The following is a 15,601-nucleotide window of genomic DNA, read 5'->3' as shown; positions in this document are numbered from 1 at the left end:
TCCTTCTGATGGTATCTGTGAGGGTTTCTTGGTGCTGGTAGAGTTCATGGTTTGGTTTGTACCATCGCCTTCCATCTGATAGGACCCTTGATCCTACTATCTTTCTCAGGAACTTTCTTGTACTTCGAGGGCTCTTAGTTGGGTCTTCTTAGTTGGAGATAGGTACTCTTCTGCGTATAGGACTGGTGGTTCGGACTATTGCATTGTAGTGTCTTAGTTTGACGTTCATCGATTGGTGTTTTGAGGCGTACAGTTTTCTGCAGACATGGTATGCCTCGTCTAGTTTGATTCTCCTCTGCTTGATAGCAACCTTTTCACTAAGGTCTTCTGAAATCCACTCTCCAAGGTATTATACAGTTTTTGCTTACTCGATATACGTTGTGTCACTAACACTCATTGTTTTAGGGGCGTCTTTTATATTGGAAATGAACTCGGTCTTACCGATATTGATCAGGGGACCTGTTTCAGCCGCTATTGAGTGTAATGTTTGAAGTTGCATAGTAGCCTCTTGTACGTCGTTTGCTAGTAAGGTCAGTTCATCAGCAAAGGCCAGGCATGGGATCCTTTGGTTGTCTGCTTTGACCTCCATTCTTAATCCGGTGTTCACTGGTAGAGATCTGGTCCATTTCTTGATATTTTCCAGCACACAGATAAATATTTGTTTTATATATTTTCAGCAAGCTTGTTGCACAGTTTTGTAATGAGAGCTCCACTTCAGTATTTAGTCGGCATAATCTCTTGCAGGCTACGGCTACACAGCGGTTCCCAATATGCGACATTTCCTTCATTCCGAACACAAAATAGAAGTACATTATTGTGAATAGTGGGGTGCTCCCTCAATGCTTCTTCGTATTACGGTAGTGATGACTCAGAGCCTCTGTGAGGGAGTGCTATGCTTGGACGCCCTTCGGGGCTAGCCCAGTGCGGCTTGACTCGCTTCTCTGATATGCGGGCAGCTTACCTACCATCGGCAGAGCGAACACACTCGGCAAGGGACAGAAGCAATGACGTTCGATTGTGACTACGAAGCGCTCCTCGCACCATTCGACGAAGAGTCGATTAGAGTACAATATTTAAAAAAGGACAGTAGGATCGCAAGAAAGACCGACCTTTTAAAAATATTCGAATTTAATTTATAGTGTGCTAGATATCAATACACATACTTTTTATTTCCCTGTATTTACATATTCAAAGAAAACTGACCCGTTACAAGTTTCGCGTAACAATGTACAAATATACGGGGTTGCGTGCAAGCTAGATTTACAATTTCTTCGATGGGAATAACGGAGTTTCCAGTAAGGAAAGTAAAATTCCTGTAATTCATTCAGTAAAACGTAACATATTTCAGCGAGTGTAATGCTTGGTTTTGCACAACGTTGTAATGCTATGTGATTTTCCCCTTTTCATTGAGTTTCTGAAAATGCTACTTAATACTTATCGGATGTCTATTGATAATAGCTAAGTAACGAGTAGGTTTCATCACTAGTGAAGACAGACACTTTCCATCCAAGTACATCACTGTAAATGCGATAAGAAGTAGATATACAGCATATCTTCAAATAAATAATCCAACTTGTTATTCCTGATAAACATAATTGGATGGTTGAGGAGTTATTTAAACTCAAGCAATAACAAGCCACAGCTAATCCCTTTCTAAAGCATACCCCTCGTAGTGAAAATTATCATTCATTGCGTAGAGTACAAACTCTTATTTTTTCCGGTCAGTATACGTATACAGAACAGAAATAACGGATTTCTTACAGTGTAAGTTATATTGAAAATGACGTGGATTTCCTTCCCATGAAAATAAGCACTATCCCATTGATACTCAAATGAACGTTCATCATTCATTGACCTTCATGACCTGTGATGTAAGCATAATGTTGCTTTCGTTGAAGCGCGCACACTGATCGCTCGTCTGACCACTGTGTGCTCGCGGGACGAAAAGCACCTCTGCTCTACACGTGGATTATGGTGCGCGGTGGTCACCAGAGTGCAGCATTTTCAATTTCTGTCTTTATATAATGCAAAACAGAATATAGACGCACTCATGAAGTGGCGTATTTATAATAGAAATTAATAGTAGAACAGCGTATTCTCATGTTCATATTTAAAAGTATATGCGATGTCTACAGCTGTTAGATTTACACCTCGCCATTGTAACTTATTCAACTAGCTGATCAAATAATCAGTACCGGCATTCATTATCATCGTAATTCACTAGTCCGGCTCCATGGCTAAATGGTTAGCGCACTGGCCTTCGGTCACAGGGGTCCCGGGTTCGATTCCCGGCAGAGTCGGGAATTTTAACCATAATTGGTTAATTTCGCTGGCACGGGGTCTGGGTGTATGTGTCGTCTTCATCATCATTTCATTCTCATCACGACGCGCAGGTCGCCTACGGGAGTCTAATCAAAAGACCTGCATCTGGCGAGCCGAACTTGTCCTCGGACACTCTCGGCACTAAAAGCCATACGCCATTTCATTTCATTTCATCGTAATTTGCTGGCGTGTGTGCTCTCGAGATGTTCACTCGGCGCTCGCACGGAGCAGAACACGGAGAACCTAGTTACCGAGCTAGCACCAGTGTTGTGGCTAGTATATCCTGCCTACCAGCCAGCTTGCTATCGTCTTCCATCAAGCAACAAGCCCGCGGGACTGATAGTACCACGCCCAGCCGCCAAGAGCACATTTACAAGAAACGTGCGTGCCAGCAGCGAGCCCCCGGGCCCGCAACCATAGGCCACCCGCCAAACCAAACTTCAGATCAACAATAGCTAACTGCCCGCAAAGAATCGGAGCAGTTATACTGTACAGTACCGAACTGAAGAAAGCAATTTGTCAGGCTCTTAGTGAAGTGATCGTTCGGGTCTTATCACGGCGAGATCCGAAACCATACCTGGCCCGACAGTAACACAAAACCACGAACGCCGGTCCTCTTATTGAGTTTGACCGTTACAGTGTTTTAACAACACCCAAGACACTCCCCCTTTCAAAACCCACCCAGTCGGGACCACCCTGGTGGACTGAGTAGCCAGGACACCGACCCTCCTGTCACAATAAAAAAGCCACTACAAATTTCCGAAATCCCAACTCACCCTATCACAAACCACTAGAAATCTGTACTAACACACCCGACACCAAATATTATCCCTTTATTATTCCCATGCAGTACAATCCACACCTGAACCCTCAAAAACGATTAAAAGCACTTCACGGTCACCACAAACTCACATTCACAGCCATCAGCAATGTCCGACAACATATCCAACTCCTACAGGAACTAGATAGCGGATATATTATAATTTTCCCACTCGGTGCAGAAGAAAGCTACGACGAAATCGCCGAACAACAAGAATGTCTCAATGTCAGTTATAAAATCTGTACAGACGACGTCAAAACATCGGACGCAGACACACAGCAGCACAAACCAACCCCCCACCACACAAATTTACCAAATACTCACAAACCCACTAAAACAACGAACACCAAACAACACAGACAGACGACACATTGCCACCGAACACAGACACTCCCCTCACTTCCCCCTCTCCCCACAACTCGCACCCAAAAACAATAAACACCAAGCAACACTGGCAGAAGACACATTATTACCAAACACAGACAATCCCCTCACTTCTCCTTTCTCCCCACAACCAGTACTCGAACCCGTGACTGAGATCTCATTAGTCTCATGACCGGGCACGGACACATAATCGAAGTACACCCAGACTAAGAGCAGACGTAATAAACCTGCTCCCAAGTCAAAGAAAATACCAACACGTAACACACTCACAACAGAAACTCGAACCCCACCTCCCTCCCCCCGCAACAGATGTGGAGGCCCTCACCGTCACACTGATTGTAAGGCGCCACGGGACCAGGCGAGGTGCGCTAACTGCCATGGCAGCCATGCCGCCGCCTCATTCCGTGGCTGCTCGTTCTTAAAAAGGGCAATTAAAACCTACTACAGACGCGTACGACACCTAATCGCACACATCAAACCTCCCCCACTCTTAAGCCTTAAAATTCTGCCACTCTCGAATCCCGGTCCTCTCGCCTAAGAGTACACCAACCAACCCAGCCAAGACACTTCCACCCTCCTAAACAGACTCATTGTGTTACTCTCGGCCCAAAACTCGCTCCCACACTCCGCCATGCCAAGCAGACAACTAATCCTACGTTAAACCCACTACACTCCACCAAGAAATAAGCACTAATCAGACCACCCCCACCCGCCAAACTACCATGTTAAGTTCTCATTTCCTTAAAATTCCTTAAAATTATAACACCTTAGCCTTTAAGAGCACTGGGACCGGGCGAGTTGGCCGTGCGGTCAGGGGCACGCGGCTGTGAGCTTGCATTCGGGAGGTAGTGGGTTCGAATCCCATTGTCGGCAGCCCTGAAGATGGTTTTCCGTGGTTTACCAGTTTCATACCAGGCAAAAGCTGGGGCTGTACCGTAATTAAGGCCACGGCCGCTTCCTTCCAAACCGGGCGAGTTGGCCGTGCTCGTAGAGGCGCGCGGCTGTGAGCTTGCATCCGGGAGATAGTAGGTTCGAATCCAGCTATCGGCAGCCGTGAAGATGGTTTTCCGTGGTTTCCCATTTTCACACCAGGCAGATACTGGGGCTGTACCTTAATTAAGGCCACGGCCGCTTCCTTCCAACTCCTAGGCCTTTCCTATCCCATCGTCGCCATAAGACCTATCTGTGTCGGTGCGACGTAAAGCCCCTAGCAAAAAAAAAAAAGTAGCTTCCTTCCAACTCCTAGGGCTTTCCTATCCCATCGTCGCCATAAGACCTACTATCTGTATCGGTGCGACGTAAAGCAACTAGCAAAAGCACTGGAACACACGGAAACCGAGGCGGGTGCACCGCAAATACGAACTAAATGCTGCAAAATTAATTCAACAAATGCTATTAAATTTACCTATAATAAATAAGCGCAAAATATACGGCATAGCCTTTTGCATACCCAAAAGCAACTGTCGGCAAGGCTGGTGCACGATGGACTCCCATCTGTATCCAGCCATATGCCGTATTCCACTTAAATATCTGTCAATCCTCACGGAAGGAAACGCACGAGTTCCTGGTTAAATTTTCGCAAAATTTAAATAGTTAGTATATCACAAATATAAAATTATTACACATCTCATTAACTAACTTTAATACTTATTCTCCGAAATCGCATTTTTTTTGCATACAAATAATGACCGAGCGCAAAAGCGCACCGGTATCGGTAGTTCACAAACCACCTCTCTCTTCGGAGATAACCAGGGCGTGTGTGCTCACAACGTCATTGAGAACGAAGGGAGTTACCGCAAGGACTCTTTGGTATTAAAATATTTGCAGCTGATCATCTAGTATTATTGTGATATCGGACATTCTATAGAAATTTGGCCTCATGTCTGCTGCGCTAATCTGACCCAGCATCGAGTCATGGAGGAGGTCAATAGCTGTGGAATTCCTAAGCGTTAATCATTTTGGGTATTAGTTCATGGATATTGGATACGCTGAATATTTAGATTAAAATAGCCGGTATTGAATTCCTGTTTATTCTCTATGGTCGATGAAGAATCTGAACAATAAATATTTGTGTTCACGTATATGACAAAACGTGGTTTAATCTATTATGCATTGTATATTGAAGATTTGTGAAATACTCATTGAAGATAAACTGAGGATAAAGTCTGTGCTCGTATTTTGCTTAGTCTCCTTGTTTAGTAATATTTGACTTCACACAACATGCTAACGTAGGTCTTTTTTTTCTGTTTTAGGTAAGAGTTTCCCCTGGCTTTTTCTTGCTTCACACAAAACGTACGGTAAGTGTTCAATGCTTCAGGAATGAGAAAACATTCGGTGTCGTGATACGAACAGGTTTGTGAGAAATTACTCGAATTCCAGCATTTAAGAAAGACTCAGATATTGGTGTGTAGGAAAAGGGGTGGGAGAAAGAATAAGGAAGTCTGGAGGCTGGAGCAGGAAGAAATTAAACCAGGGGGAAAAATTGAGTACCTAGGTGTAATAATTAGTAAGAATGCTTCTTGGAAAAATCAGTGTAAGAAGGCAAAACTTAAAGGAAGAGGAGCGCTTGCGGTAGTAGGGGCATTAGAAAAGAAATTTCCAGACGTTAAATACAAAATTCAGAAAACGGTGTTTAAATCACTGGTAATGGGCAAAATGCTATTTGGGGTTGAAGTATGGGGAATGGAGGAAGATAGGAGTGAACTAAACCAGGTGGTGGCGAAATTTAGCAAGATCATGATGGACCTACCGAATTGTACAGCCAATGCCGGGGCCAGATTAGTCTGTAAAGAATCGATAGAGGTTGAAATAGCTAAGAGGGTGTTCAAGTACTGGATTAGATTGGAGGAAGGGAAGGGTGGGGCGTTAGTACAAGAAACGTTTAATTTTCAGAAAAGTATGACGAATGAAGGTTACTGGGTGAATAAGTGCAAAAAATGGTTACAAAAGATTGGATTGGGGGTATATGGAGAGGTCTGGGGGGATGGTAGGAATAAATGGGTATGGGAAAGGATAAAGGGAAGACTACTAGATATGGAAAGACAGAGCTTAATAGGGGAATGTAGAGAGAGAGTCTCTTTATCAGTTTTAAATAAATTGGTGGAAGTAATAAACCCGAAAACGGAGTTTGAGGGTAGAAGGGATAAGAGAGGTTTGTATTGGTGGTTATTGGGTGTTCCGAGGAATAGGGGTTGGGTAGGTAGTGAGAATAGGGATAGATGTGTGTTATGTGGAGAGAAGTGGGAGGACCTGCATATTTTTAATCAATGCCGACCTTTGGCGGAGATAAAGATCAAACTACTAAGTAAGAAGGAGCTGCATATGGTAGGGGAAAGCTATAAGATAACATCTTGGTTATGTAGAGAGTGGGAGAAAGGAACGAATATAACGAAATTCTTAAATGTGGCCAGAGCTATATTTATAAAGAAATTGAGGGAGTAACAGGGGTTGTGCAGATAATGTGGTTTGTGCTGAGGGAGAAAGGGGGAAGGCATTCTGCTCAGAGGAATGGATATCCGCCCTGAGCAAATGCGGGAAGGGTATCATGGTAATCATGATATCAGAAGAGGGGGCTTTAGTGTTAGGGGAAAGGGGGAGAGCACCTTGCCCTGTGGAAAGGTGATCCGCCCGGGGCAAAGGGAAAGCCTGAGAAAATTAGGTAAGCGTTGAGAAAAGGGGAGGTTGAGTAGGTTTGAGGGTAGTGTAAAGCTTAGTAAAAAAAAAAAAAAAAAGCGAGTTGACTGAGTGAACTAATGGACTTGGAATGGAGTACTGTCTGTTGGTGTGTAAATGAGGAGTGAAAAAAAAAAGGGATTGTTTGTGAGGAAGAAGTATAAAGAAGGTATATGTGATAGAATTGAGATAGATTAAGTGGGAATGTAGTTAAGGAGAAAATGTTGGCAGTATGGAAATTATGAAAGTAGGTAAAAAAATAAATAAAAATTAAATGGTGTAGATGCCTTGATGAAGGGTGTAAAATTGAGGGATTCTTGATGTTTATGTATTAAGTTTAATGTGTAATAGTAATTTAGATAGATTAAGGGGGACTGTAGTTAAGGAGAAAATGTTGGAAGTATAAAAATTAAGTCCAACGGTTTGAGGCAAGTGTGGTGTTGTAGATTGTGAAGACTGAGTGAACTGATGGACTTGGAATGGAAACTGTCTGTGTGTGTGTAAGTGAAAAAAAATTGTTGATGTTTAAGTCTTAAGTTCAAGAAGGTGAGATGTAGTGGGCGGGAATAGTGCGAGAGAGGAGAAGGTGGCGTATCAAGGGAAGAGGGACGGGTTGGGGCTTGACCCAACCCAAAGAAGCTAGGCTTTAGCATGTCTGCACGGCAAGAAAAGAAAAAGAAGAGGGAAGGTAGTGAGCTGACAATGAACAGAGAAGGTGTGACGTATATAGCGGAAGTGTGTGACAAGCCATGTGATGGGTCCGGTTTCCGCCAAGCTGGCTTGGCACACATGGTAGGTAAGGAATACATTGTCAGCAGGTGTAGGTGAGAAATAAGATCAGTTCTCACGTGGCGAGGCTGGTCCCTGCGATCAACGGGTTGGTGGGCATGTATTCCATACCAGGGCTGACGCAGAGACCGGTCTACTATATATATTTTTTTTTCTAGGTGGTTGGTAGGAATAGGGGAATAGGGAAATAGGGTAATTTGTAGTGCGGTGCTTCCTGCACGTTTGCCGGCTATCCGCGTGCGTGTGGGAGGACACTGAGTAGATTTAGAGGTAAATAATTTTGCTAAGTAGTTTTAGGAGAGATGTAGTGCCTAGTGTTTGTTTGTTTGTTCTTTTTGTTTCTGGGTTTCGCTCTGTCTGTCTTTATTACCTGTAAAGCCGATGGTGCATTCTAGGGTGGGTAATAAAGATATGTATGTATGTATGTATGTACGAATTCCAGCATTTAATCATACTCAGTACTCCAATGTCTGTTAGGAATTAAGTCGTTTCCAATTTTTGATTTGAAATGTATTAGAAAAGCAAATTAATTTTGACGTTCCTAAAAATAATATAAAATCATTTTTAGACTTTCTTTAGGAATTTCTGTATATTAGCTGGTAGTCCAGGCTTCGTAAAAACTGTAAACTGTATGTAATATTCTAAATACGTTGTGTATGGAAGTTTATATTGAGAAATAAATAAGTTGCATATCTCCCACGCACTCCGTTTCAGACACAGAATTTCTCGATATTGTTAATTAAATGGGAATTATGTCCGGTTCCATCCTTAAATGGTTAGCATGCTGGACTTTGGTGCAAGGGTACCTGGATTCGATTCCCTACTGGGTTGGGTATTTTAGCTTTCATAAGTTAATTCCTATGCCTTGGGGACGGGGCGTTTGTGTTGTCTTCAGTATTAGAATTAATCTCAGGTAGGGTTCCATCCTCACAGACACGCAGGTCGCCTATGCGGCGTTTGCTCGAAAGACCTGCACCAGGCCTCTCGGAGGCCACACGCCGTTATATTATTATCTGGCGATTAACTGAAGTAACTCTGACTTCAGATCTCGCTGTTAATCTTCATTTCCAAACTATTCGGAACAAACCCTTGCATTATTTATTGAAAACTAATCTCGTCTTTTACAAGGATGGGTCCACTGTTCATTTAAGTCAGAGGCTTTTGGGAATGAGTGATTGAAAGTGTGGGTTTTGTTCCTCTGCGTGCCTGCTATGATTTGTGCAGTCTTTAATGGTGCAACAAACCACACTGAAAAGTGTACACTATTACTGCGTTTTACGTTTTATCACATAAAATATTGTTTCTTTTATACCACAGATATGCTACTATCGTGTATTATTAGCTCCTAGCTTTTGCGTGCACAGCGATTATTTGAACTGCCTCTACGTCGTTCAGGGCAGCTTCAACGGTAGGGTCCCGCGTAACGTCACAGCTCCGCTTTGCTACTGCGCATCTTTCCCGTGATACCTACCTCCTAACGTACCTTGGCTGTAACCCATATTTGACGACTTGCGGCATTGGCTACAGAAATCACCTCTACACCTAATCTTTATTTCAGTGACGGGAGGTATCACCTTAAAGAACAGAGATTTGTGTTCAAAATGAATATTCTATCCGAAGTGCTCTTATCACTCCATGCTTATTTTTTAGCTTGACTACAGTGTCAAGAGCTTGGTGTTAATGGAAGAATGAAAAAGTGCTTAAGAGACCTGAGAGTGATTTTTTTTTTCACTGTATGATGGAGGCGATATGAGATGTCAACAAGGATGTATTGTTTCCGCTCTCAGATGTATGTGTACAAATTAGACATCATTAATCATCCTGTTGATCAGACTTGTAACTTCTGAAATATCTTAATACATATACCATATCCTCGTTAATGGATTTTGGGCGTGGTCTTGTCATCTTCATTAGACCAAATTTAATTAGCGTATGTTGCTGTGAACTGAATCATCTCAGGAGTAGTAAATATTATCTACGCATACAGCGTGTATCAGTGCCCTATAACTAGTGCGAAATAGTTGTGAATGTTAGTATGTTAGCGCCGTAGCACACGAAAAGGTGATGATAGCGTTTCATCACTAATTATGCCTATACTGGGTTGAAATTATTGATTGTGTTTGTGTATAACGATAGTGACGTGGAAATTATTTTATTATTTTTCCAGGGTATTATGTGGAACGCAGAAGTGAAAGAAGGTGCTGGTGGGAATGGGTCTACCTACGGTAGTCAAAGATTAATTTAAAACCTTAAAATAAAGGTTATATTTATTTTCAGATATTAAATTTTAACAAACAACAAGCTTTCAGGTACAGAGGTAATTTTGTACAGAATAGAAAAGCAGAAAAACCAAGAATTGGTAAGTTACGATTTGAGCTTCAAGCTCATAATTTACAAAGGTCCCAACATCACTAATGTTGCGTTTAGTCAAGGAGATGCATCTCCCAATTTCTTTCACAGGGAATTTTACATCGCAATTTTGAAGAGCACTTTGCTCCAGCGGTTACAAGTTATGGTCTTCCAAAGGCACTACTAAAAATTACACAAATATCCATTACATTACAAGAAAGGAGCCTCAATGCTCCACAATTCTGCCCAGGAGACTACGCTCTCAAACCCTTACAGCCTACTCAAGGCAACCATAAACTTTTACAATTCAGATGAGTGGTTCTTTGCTCCGTAACTTTTACACTTTCAGACCTCTCTAGGCACAACCTACAATTTATAAAACCATATTGGTAGTCTTTTAAGTTTAAATGAAATAAATATTGCAGGGGCATTGAGTATCCATTCTACCGGGCCTTTGTGGAAAAATACAGGTTAAAGTTACTGGCCCAAAAATCAAAATGTATGGAGGCTGAAACATGCGCTCCTTGAAATCAAAGATTAAAATTCTATTTGGGCTAGTGGGCCGACGATTCAGAGGCTAATCCCACACTACTGAGGTGACTAGATGGACAAGTTTAGTTACAATTTACAAGCGAAACGGTTACAAAATCATAGTCACCTCAAGATTAATTGAAGGGGGACTCGAGAGGGTAACGCACTCTCTATCCCCGGTTTTCAGTTTAAGTACTTATGACTTGCTTGAACTTTTACATGAGAAGAAAGAGAAGTTTACATTTTAGGAAATGGACTGTTACATAGTTAAAGATTGGAACCTTACCCTCGAATCAGCTTGCGGAGATAACTACAGAGTTAGAAACTGGTGGCCATTACCTTATCTCATGTTCTGCCTGCCGAAGAATGAGGCCTCCGCCTCCTCTCGTAACACACACGCTCAGTAACACGACGATCAATAAGACAGGTTAGCTCGAAAAGGCGTCAGCTTTTATACCCGAGAGGAAGGTTCGATAATGCTCTGGACTAAAACCAGACACTCTCCTCATTTTTATTGGACAGTCGAAAAGTTACAAGAAGCCTATGGTTGGCAGAAAAATGAATGCACAAAATTTTCTATTGGTTGAGATCCCAAGTTGGGGGGTTAAGAAAGAAGTGTTCCAAACATTGAAATATCAAAAACATGGAAGGTTAATTCAGTTGAAAAACCTATGAACACAACATTTCTTTAACTTTCTAGTTATTCCACTTTGTACCAGAGTAGGCCTACATGCCATAAGTTCTTTAATAGAGACATCAATGGAGAAAAGTCCAAACTACTTGAAATCGCTGTTGTAAACTTTGATACACCCAATAAATAAATAAATAAATAAATAAATAAATAAATAAATAAATAAATAAATAAATACAGTCAGTTTAGAAAACCATAAAATAACACATTACTCTATCACTTTAGTAGTGACATCTGTTGATCAACGTCCCAACTTCTGGCACTAGTTGTTTCAAGTCTTGTATGTTAGCGTTCTTCAAGGCACTTGATTTAAATGCACGGGGTTGAGGTGTACCTTCCGGTATTATTATTATTATTATTATTATTATTATTATTATTATTATTATTATTGTTATTGTTATTATTTTCATCATCATCATAAAGTCTCGGCTACCACGTTGCAGAACTTTTGAAGAGGCGCCATCTAGATGTTCCACTTACCAGTTTCGGCTTTCTGATTGTGATGCCTTCAGCAGATTTAGTCTTCATTTTAACATAAACAAGACATAATACTTTACAAATCAGGGTGATTATGATATTGAAGTCAGTGGTGAAAACCTACCAAAGACCGAAAATGGCGTTACAAAAATGTTGCAAAGTTTGGGCTTGGAAGACTTGGGAGAAAGAAGACGAGTTGCTCGACTAAGTGGTATGTTCCGAGCTGTCAGCGAATAGATGGCGTGGAATGACATTAGTAGACGAATAAGTTTGAGTGGTGTCTTTAAAAGAAGGAAAGATCACAATATGAAGATAAAGTTGGAATTCAAGAGGACAAATTGGGGCAAATATTCGTTTATAGGAAGGGGAGTTAGAGATTGGAATAACTTACCAAGGGAGATATTCAGTAAATTTCAAATTTCTTTGAAATCATTTAAGAAATGGCTAGGAAACAACAGATAGAGAATCTGCCATCTGGGCGACTGTCTTAAATGTAGATCAGGATTGATTGATTGATTGAAGGCCGATACTTTCCGTACTTAGGATCTCATTTATGTAGTAACACCAACGTTAACGCTGAAGTGCTAGCAAGGATAAATGCTGGGTGGATGCGATGGAGCGAAGTAACGGGAGTGTTCTGTGACAGAGAACGCTGATACGCCTGAAGTCGAAAATATAGGTACATCGTACAGTTGTTCATCCAGTCACTGTCTATGGAGCTGAGTGCTGGCCAGTTACTAGACGAGTAAGGTACCAACTTCACATTATGGAGATGCGTATGCTGCGTTTGTCGATGTGAACCTCTCGCCTTGACCACATTGCAGACGACGCCATTCAGAGGAAGATTGGCATTGCCCCAATAAATGAGAAAATGCGTCAAAAACTTATTTAATGGTATGGCCACAGCATGCGCGCAGCACCTCACACCGTCGCCAATACGCGGTAAACAAACAACGGAGCAAGATGCCATTAACGCCGATATAAGAGGTCATACGAGCATTCCACTAACAGCGTAATGATGTTTCGGATCGCGGGAAATGGTGTTCTTTGATCCATCAAGTGGATCCTACACCAGTAGGATAAACGCTTAAGAAGAAGTTAATTTTGTCGGGTGACATTGCATGCGCCACCAGAGATCTTACATGCCAACAACAATGACATGGAATGTCAAGATATTTGACCACCGTTCAAAACTCGACCATCTCAACCGTGAACGACCCTGTGAATTCGGGGTTATGAGTCGGACAGTCTACCACTGATCCACAGAGCCAGCTTTAAGTAGTAGTAGTCACGGATGAAGATAACCATGGAAGACAACATATTCATTAGCAAGTGGTAGAGGATTCTGTGCTTAAGTGACGGAGAAGTCCAATCTTCGATCCATACTTTTTTTTACAATGTTGTCAGACACTGCCACTGCCGGCTGTTGAGGTTTGTTCCTCCAGAGGTTCATGTCCTCTTTCCTACAATTTCGCATTTAGTTTCACACTTTTTCCGTCATATTTCTAAGTTCTTTGAGCCTTCGTGGGCATGTCGATGTCACGCTGAACGGCTTGATGCAGTAGTTACAAGTAAACTGACTGACTGACTGACTGGAATGTCACTAGAAACTTGTGGAGGCAATGAAAATACAATAGTCGTCAGCGGATCGCAACTCTTACACAGAAAAGAGTTCCCCAGTAAAATCTGAAGTAGGCTTAAAGTTATGAAAGTTTTTAAAGCCCTCTCGATAAAACTAGGAGTAGACAAGGACATCTTTAAAACCTGTCCCAAACCATCGTCATTCAGCTGCATGTGACGTACTGCACAGAACTGCTAAATATACTACTGGATTGGGCATAGAAAACTGTTGTTTTTTTTTTTTTTTTTTTTTTTTTACACAAGAGCGTTAAGATAAGGTACTGGCTGTTCTATGCAGAATGTTAAAAGGCTAACCCAGAATTTAACAAGTTGTAACTAAGTGGTATAGATTTTGATCGTCATGCACTCAGCTTTTGGCATCAAGATATTGCGTTCGGTAAGTACGTTTGTTAGTTAGAATTATTCTTGTTTGGTGCTGACAGAGCTATATTGTCGATTGTGTGGCATTTTAAATATGTGGAACGCGATCCATTGGAGAATATAATTGAAGTTGAAAGTCTTGCATCCGTTGATTTATATTCAAGTTGCAGTCGTATCTATGAGAACATTGGGACTAATGTAGGATAAAAATTTCTTCCTGAAGTGAGAATCCTATAGTAAGCAATGAAGTTAGGAGATTGAAGTTGAGTACTTACGTCTGAACAATCGATAATCTAGAGTTCTAGACGTTCTGGTTCGTAGAGACAGGTCTTTAATTGAGAAAATCGAGTTTGCCCTTTGCGCTTGAAGAAAAATGTCAAAATTGATGTTACGGTATTACCTGCTCTCTTAGTATGTGTTGTGTTTGATCACAGCCATTACTTTCATTTCCTAATAACACGCCTCAAAGACAATTACTTCAGAGCCTGCGTGACCTAGGTGTTAAAGGCGTACTCGCCTCACTGAGAAAGACAAGGGTTCTATTCCCTCAAGGAGTCGGCAAATTTAACAACGATATATCCACTTCCGGAGGAGCACATTGTCGTGAGCTTCACTCAGCCTACACCAGAAATAAGTACCAGGTTAACTCCTGGGGTCAAAGGCTCTCGAGTATAAAACTAACCACTCTAACTCACTCAGAGCCAGGGTTAGGGATATTGGAAGCCTTCACCATCCACTTACAAGGGCCGTCATTGCATATACGGAAATGGCTGCACTTTACTGAATAAGATCCACACGTATTTCCCTATTATATCCTGTTGCACCGATTACTCTTATGCTTGACACTGTATTCTTATCTTTGACAATTATATTTTATTTTTATTTTATGGCTGTTTAACTTGTTTGTCTTCTCTTTTCATTTTCAACAAATTTCACTCTTCACGGATCCCCTATAAATGTTTTAATGACATACTCGTTAACAGTGCAACTTGCCGTCCATTTCAGAATGATTCCTGGTGTGTTTGTAATTATTGCATTAACCCAGAAGGGCAGTTTGAACTTCATGAAAGGCTCCATGGTCGTGTATAGCTGCGGGAGGAGGCTGCGTGATTTACGTTGCATTACGTAAGACCTACTACTTCCTGCAGTAGCAACAGCAGCGCTTAGCTCTCGAGCCGTGGCGATAAGAACTTCCTGACCAGCCAGCTCACAATTTACGTCCATTTTCTGTTAGTCTTGACAACAGGATATCCGGCAACACGCCTATCCTCATCTCCCTCCTGCCTCATCCTCCGAGAGAGCGAAAGGAGAGGATTATCGTAATTAAAATCTTCTCTACATGCACGTTAGAAAAAATCGCAAGCAAAATCAAGGTACACACTTGGTTAAGCAACTTAGTTGACTCTTAAAAATTAACTCGCTTAACTCACCGCTGAGCACACTTTAAGGTCTGGAGTGAAATCACCAGAGTCAAAATTGGAAAGAAAAACAAAGATATAGAGTTGACCATTTAACGTAGAACTGCTGTTTTTTAAAATCCTTTCTTGGTGTAATGATAGGCCTAC

The sequence above is a fragment of the Anabrus simplex genome, chromosome 1 (assembly GCF_040414725.1).
Source record: "Anabrus simplex isolate iqAnaSimp1 chromosome 1, ASM4041472v1, whole genome shotgun sequence".
NCBI classification, from domain to species: Eukaryota; Metazoa; Arthropoda; class Insecta; order Orthoptera; family Tettigoniidae; genus Anabrus; species Anabrus simplex.
This window is presented reverse-complemented; position numbering follows the sequence as displayed.